Genomic DNA, 6933 nt, shown 5'->3' with positions numbered 1-6933 from the left:
TCCGAACAGGCCCTAAATGGCAAAATCCCCATCGGGATTTGCCTTCCCTGGGTGGCCTACCCCTGAATTCCCAAACTAAGCCTTAGTTTCACTGCAATGTTATTAAGATTGGTGAGCTGGTAAATGTGACTGCTGAGTGTTACGAGGATAAAACTTAGTCTCTTATTTGATGAAACTATTTCATTCTCTCTCTTCATAATAACTTGCTAAATTAGCAATTTTGCTGATGTGCTATGAAATTTAATGTTCATGAAACTTTCTATTAAGATTGGCCTTGCGACTATAGGATTATTGGAGGCACCTAAGGATAGATCAGGTCGGCATTGCAATGCTACAAAGTTTTGTCCCCTCTTGTTTTCGCTTGTGCTTTGATTTTGGCGCATGGTTATCTTACTACTACCAAGCTTCCTTCTGAAGTCTCCAGATGAAGCCGCCTAGGATTGGTGGACCCTCTAGAGAAATTTTAGAGATTCTCATAAAAAAATAGAAAATTCTATTATTAATCCGATAAATCTAATCAATCCAACAACTCTAATCGTAATCATAATAGTCATTGGATTTGTTATCTTCCTAATAAATTACCCACCTATGCTATTATGAAAATGGACTAAAGTTACCCTCTAAATATGTATCTAAATTACCCACCTCTCCAATTATAAAAAAATCTAAAGTAAACCCCTAATTTTCATGCAAATTACCCATCTATACTATTATAAAAATAATGCAAATAACCCCCTAAATTTGCATATAAATTATCCAATTATGTCATTATTAAACGTTAAAGTAACCCCATAAAACTAAATCTAAATTATATAATTATAAAAAAATATTAAAGTGCACCAATATAAAATTCTAAATTACTATTTCTGTTATTATTAATATATTATTTATATTATTGTCTATATAAAAATACTACCCACGCTATATGTCGTCATGTATTCATGTACGATGAAAAAAATAAGAATACCAATTCATAAACAAATGATTCAATTAAATATATATCAACACATGGTGTGATGCAAAATGAAATCTATTGCAACTAGATAAATGATAAATGATAAATATGTATTTTAGAGTATGTGGTAGAATATTTTATAGATGAAAGAAGGTGTGAGATAGATAATTATAATTATTAGATATACAATTTATTTTTATATTAATTAGCCCCGCACATAGGCTAGTTTATTTAATTCATAGGGGAATCGGGGTATACTCAAAGTCTCAAAGAATGGAAAAGAAATGCTTTGCCAGGGTTCACTTTCCGTTTCCAAGTTTCAACAATGGAAAAGAAATAGTACGTGCCTGATTTCTTGAGCTAACAACACTTGCGCATGCTGTATGCCGACCATCCATTTAATGGCTTCATTGTACAAGACAGCTGGCCATCCCTCTATTGTCACTTGTCAGGGCCGTACTCTGCTCGTTCAATTATTGCTATTCTGATTCTTCTTCTGAAATTATTGGTACTCTGCTTCTCGCGTCGCGAATCCCTCGGAGTCTTTATTCTCTACGCCATGGAGAGTCTTTGTCTCTACGCCATGGAGATTCTCCAGACCCACTATGGCTTCCTGAAGGTCACTCCATTTCCCCCGAAAGCACCTTCAGCCCAACCCATTGTCTAGCTTCGCCACCCTCTCCACCCAGCAACTGAAGGAGCGCGCCAGTTCCGAGCTCCAGGTGTTCCGATGGCTGAGGTACTGGCCACCGTCGTGGTCGGGCCACTGGTGTCCATGGTGAAGGAGAAGGCCTCCAGCTACCTCCTCGATCAGTACCAGGTGATGGAGGGCTTGGAGAAACAACACGAGGTCCTCAAGCGCAAGCTGCCGGCTATTCTGGACGTCATCGCTGACGCCGAGGAGCAGGCGGCAGCCAAGAGAGAAGGGGCGAAGGCTTGGCTGGAGGGGGTCCGAAACATGGCCTACCAGGCGAATGATGTCTTGGATGAGTTCAAGTATGAGGCGCTCCGTCGCAAAGCTAAGAAGGAGGGTCACTACAAGGAGCTCGGCATGGATGTAATAAAGCTCTTCCCTTCTCACAACCGTGTTGCGTTCCGTTACAAGATGGGCAACAAGCTCCGTATGATTTTGCAAGAACTTGATGTGCTTATAGCAGAGATGAATGCCTTCAGGTTCGAATTCCGACCAGACCCACCAGTGCCCATAAATTACTTGAGGCAGGATAGTCCTGCAATCGTGGACCCTATAAACATTGCTAGAGAATCAAGAGCTGAAGACAAGCAGAAGGTTGTTAAGGCGTTGCTTGATCAAGTTGGCAATGCGAATCTCACTATCTTTCCCATCGTCGCGATGGGGGGGATGGGAAAGACCACCTTAGCACAGCTTGTTTACAATGCCCCGAGATTCAGGAGCATTTCCAGCTACGGCTCTGGGTGTGTGTCTCAGACAACTTTGATGTGGATTCCCTAGCTAAAAGTATTGTGGAAGAAGCTGCCAAGAATGGTTGTCACCCGAATGGAAGTTCAGCATTGGACAAGCTTCAAAGTGTAGTGAATGGGAAGAGGTACCTGCTCGTATTGGATGATGTCTGGAACCATGATGAGGCATACAAGTGGGAAAAATTGAAGTCCTACCTTCAGCATGGTGGCAGTGGTAGCTCAGTGCTGATAACAACTCGTAATCAGGCAGTCGCTCAACTAATGATGGGTACAGGTAAAGGAGCCTATGAACTTGGAAGATTGGGTAAAAAATTCATAGAAGAAATTATCAAATCAAAAGCATTCAGTTCAAAACAAGAAAAGGATTGGCCTCGTGAACTAGTTAACATGGTTGGTGATGTTGCCAACAGATGTGTTGGTTCTCCTTTAGCTGCTACAGCATTGGGCTCTGTGTTAAGAACCAAGACCACCGTGTGTGAATGGAAGGATGTGTTAAGAAGAAAAAAGATTTGTGATGATAGAAACGGAATCTTACCAGTACTCAAGCTTAGTTACAACTGCTTGCCATCACATATACGGCAATGCTTTGCTTTCTGTGCTATGTTTCCCAAGGATTATGAGATTGATGTGGAAATATTGATCCAGTTATGGATGGCCAATGGTTTTATCCCCGAGCAACAAGGAGAAGAACATCCTGAAATTTCAGGTAAAAATATTTTCATTGAGTTGGCGTCAAGGTCATTTTTCCAGGACGTGAAGGGGGTCCCATTCGAGTTCAAAGATACAGAGGTCTCTAGAGTTACTTGTAAGATCCATGACCTTATGCATGATGTTGCACTAGATTCTATGGGAAAAGAATGTGCTGCTATAACTACAAAACAGAGTAAAAGTGAGGACCTTCCACATTTAGCTCGTCATTTATTATTGTCAGTATATGAACCAGAAACTCTTCTGAATACTTCTCTAGAGAAAGGAGCTCCGATTCTCCAAACACTGATATGTGAGAAAAATCTAGATCAGGACTTGCAGCGTTTGTCAAAATACAGGTGCGCACGAGCATTAAGGATCAAGCGAGCTTCATTTACAAATGCCAGATGTCTTCATCACCTAAGGTATCTTGATCTCTCAAGCAGTGATATCAAATCGCTCCCTGAAGACATAAGCATCCTATATCATCTACAAACATTGAACCTTTCTTATTGTCGGAGTCTTAAACGACTTCCCAAGGGAATGAAATATATGACTGCCCTCCGTCACCTCTACACTCATGAATGTCGGCAGTTAAAGAGCATGCCTGCTGACCTTAGATGCCTCACTTCCCTACAGACACTTACATGCTTTGTGGCAGGTGCTAGCTCTGGTTGCAGTAAGGTGGGAGAATTGGGGCGGTTAAACAACCTTGGTGGTCAGTTGGAGCTAAGACAGCTAGAAAATGTGAGAGAAGCGGATGCATATGCGGCAAATCTCAGAAATAAGGAAAAGGTGACCAGGTTGACACTAACATGGACTGGTGGAGACAAGGAGGCACAAAATAGTGATAAAGAGGTATTGGAAGGTCTAAAACCTCATGATGGGCTGAAGGTTCTCAGGATATATTCCTACAGTGGCGACACTTGTCCGACATGGATGAATAAGTTGCAAGACATAGTGGAGCTTGAGTTATCTGATTGCAAAAAGCTCGAGAAGCTTCCTGCAATCTGGCAGTTACCAGCTCTGAAAGTTCTTCGCTTGTGCGGATTGCCAAATTTTGAGACATGGTGGGACACAAGAGAGGTACCAGGACAAAAGCCAGTATTTCCTTTGCTTGAGAAGTTATCTGTCAAAGAATGTAAAAGTCTGGTTTCATTGCCAATGGCGCCATTGATTATAGAATCGTCTGGAGGATGTGACACCGCGTGGTGCTCTGCATTTCCAGCTTTGAGAGAAATGGAATTAGATCACCTGGAGATGTTTCAGCGATGGGAGGCAAATGAAGCAACTGTAGAAGAAAATGTAATATTTCCTCGGCTTGAGAAGCTGTCAATCAGCGATTGTGAAAGTCTAGCTACATTGCCGAAAGCGTCAGTTATTAAACCACCATTTGGAGGGGTCGAGACTGAGTGCCGCTCTGCATTTCCAGCATTGAAGGAACTAGTATTAGTTAATTTGAAAACCCTTGAGAAATGGGAAGCAGGTGAAGGAACTCCAGGAGAAGATCTAACATTTATTGGGCTTGAGAAACTAACAATTCGGAGTTGCCCAGAGTTGATAATTCTACCCGAGGCACCGAAGCTAAGTTTATTAAAAGTAAGTGGAGCCAGCCAACAAATGTTGTCCCTACAGGCAGCTAGCAGATATATCGCTTCATTGTCCAGCCTGGATTTGAGAGGCGATGACGAAGAAACAGAATCTGTGGCTGATCAAAATTCGAGCGAGTTGGTGCATGGCAAGGGGAAATGGGATCGTAAATCCCCCCTGACACGTATGGTGTTAGGCCAATACAGTCTTTTGTTCTCCCACTCAAGTGCACCGGATCTATGGACATGTTTTGCACAGCTGGTAGATTTAGAAATTCGGGAATGCAATGGTCTTGTCTACTGGCCAGAGAAAGTGTTCAAGGCCCTAGTATCCTTGAGGACGTTAGGTATTGGGTCCTGCAGCAAATTGACAGGACGCACACAAGAAGCTTCCGAGCAATCTGCGCCAGAATGGAGAGAACTCCTTCCATGTCTGGAGTCTCTACGTATATGGGATTGTGATTCTCTGGTAGAGGTTCCCAACCTACCGGCATCTCTCAAGAGTTTAATGATTTACATCTGCCATAATCTTGAGTCTATCGTATTAGGCCAGCAGGAGGATACGCCATCATTAAGTCCAGGGTCCAGCAGTGAGGCCGGGGCGTCTAGAGCTGTGCTGAAGTTGTCATCATCAGTCAACCATCGCTTTCTTCCCTTCCTAGAATCGCTATCAATACGGTACTGCAAGGGCTTGTCAGAGGTTGCCAATCTTCCTCCGTCCATCAAGACCTTGGCGATTGGGCCATGCCACAATCTTCGATCCCTATCAGGACAGCTGGATGCCCTCCAAAGATTAGATATTTTTTTTTGCCGTGAATTGAAGTCGCTGGAATCTTGCTTAGGAAGGCTCCCGTCTCTGGAAGCCCTCTACCTTGTTCATTGCAGCAGCCTGCAGTCCTTGCCGAATGGGCCTCAAGCGTACTCATCTCTTAGAGCTCTTCGGATTGAATCTTGTCCTGGTATAAAATTGCTTCCCCCGATCCTACAGCAACGTCTGGATCATCTCGAGGACAAAACGCTAGACGCCCGTTACGAAGGTAACCTCCAGTTTTTGCTTTCATTTATTGTGACCAGGAGCTCCATTGGTGTTGACTAAAAGCAACTCGTGACTTGAGCACACTATTAGTTACGACAGGATATGGTACGACTTCGTGATAAAAAAATTTTAGTAGTGTTTAGAACTTCTAGCCAAGCATTGATGATAAATACATTAAGCCATTTTGATACCTAAATGCTATATTTATGTGCGGTTGTGCCAACTAAACCATTTAACTTTCAGAATTCCACATTTGGATATCTAAACACGTAAAAATTAGTCAACAAGTTTAGGCACAGATTAATGATGCACTTTTTACAAGTTTTACTATTGGATCGCAAATCCCTATATATCCACTTTTCTAATTTCTTGTTCATTTGATGCGTAAATTCTAACATCATCTATGATCATGGCCAGATCTGCTAGGATGGCAATATGCAATCAGGAGGCGGCTGGCGTGCTTGAAATAAGATCGAAGACCCGATGAAAGTTATCGCCAAGGTTAGTAATATCAGTGTGCCTGATTAATTTCGAATGATGCTATCTTCTAATGCTGACTCCCCTGCCCCTGTGTGTGCGTGACTTCCTTGTAGGATCGTTACCAGACCAGAAAATGGTGGGTTATTGTGTCTCGGGGTAGAATGTATTACATGCCCTTTCTGAAGATTATTTGAAGGCCTTGATTTTGAGCAGAAAACAAGTCCCAGGCTGCAAGCTGAAGAATTTAGAATGTAGAGCTCCATGCTCCAGTTTTTTTAGCATCTTTATTTTTTTTTCTTTTCAAGTGAGACGTGCTTGAATTCGTGTGTGCTCTAGTATAAAGCGAAACACAAGTAGCACTTTCATTTTTTATGTGTTTTTCTACATGACTACAGAAGACACTTGCCATAGATCAGCAGTCCAACTCACTCTTGTTGTTGTTCGACAAGCTGTTTTAAGTTGTCTTTTGAAATGCACTGAACTGAACTTCAATCCACGTGGGTATCCAATACTGAATAGCGTGCAGCGATCCTGCAAGTCTTTGGATAGACCAATCTTGTGCAAGCCGCAGAGGCTTCATCGTTTACCCGGTTTCTTAAAAAATGTCCTGCTGCAACGTTTCTCCTGGTAATGCTGCAATGGAGTTGAACAGAATGGTGATTGCAATGAACCGCAACAAATTAGTTCATAGAACAATTTACATGAACGGCAGAAAAATGGCGATGAAGTTATTCTGTAACTAACTT

General features: G+C 42.3%; 1 pseudogene; it reads left to right on the top strand.

The window, feature by feature from the left end:
* Nucleotides 1-1474: 1474 nt before the first annotated feature.
* LOC112887744 lies at nt 1475-6629 on the top strand (annotated as a pseudogene).
* Nucleotides 6630-6933: the final 304 nt, after the last annotated feature.

This window comes from Panicum hallii, chromosome 3 (genome assembly GCF_002211085.1).
Source record: "Panicum hallii strain FIL2 chromosome 3, PHallii_v3.1, whole genome shotgun sequence".
Lineage (NCBI taxonomy): Eukaryota > Viridiplantae > Streptophyta > Magnoliopsida > Poales > Poaceae > Panicum > Panicum hallii.
Note: the sequence above shows the minus strand (reverse complement) of the source record. Positions and strands in the feature narration are given on the sequence as shown.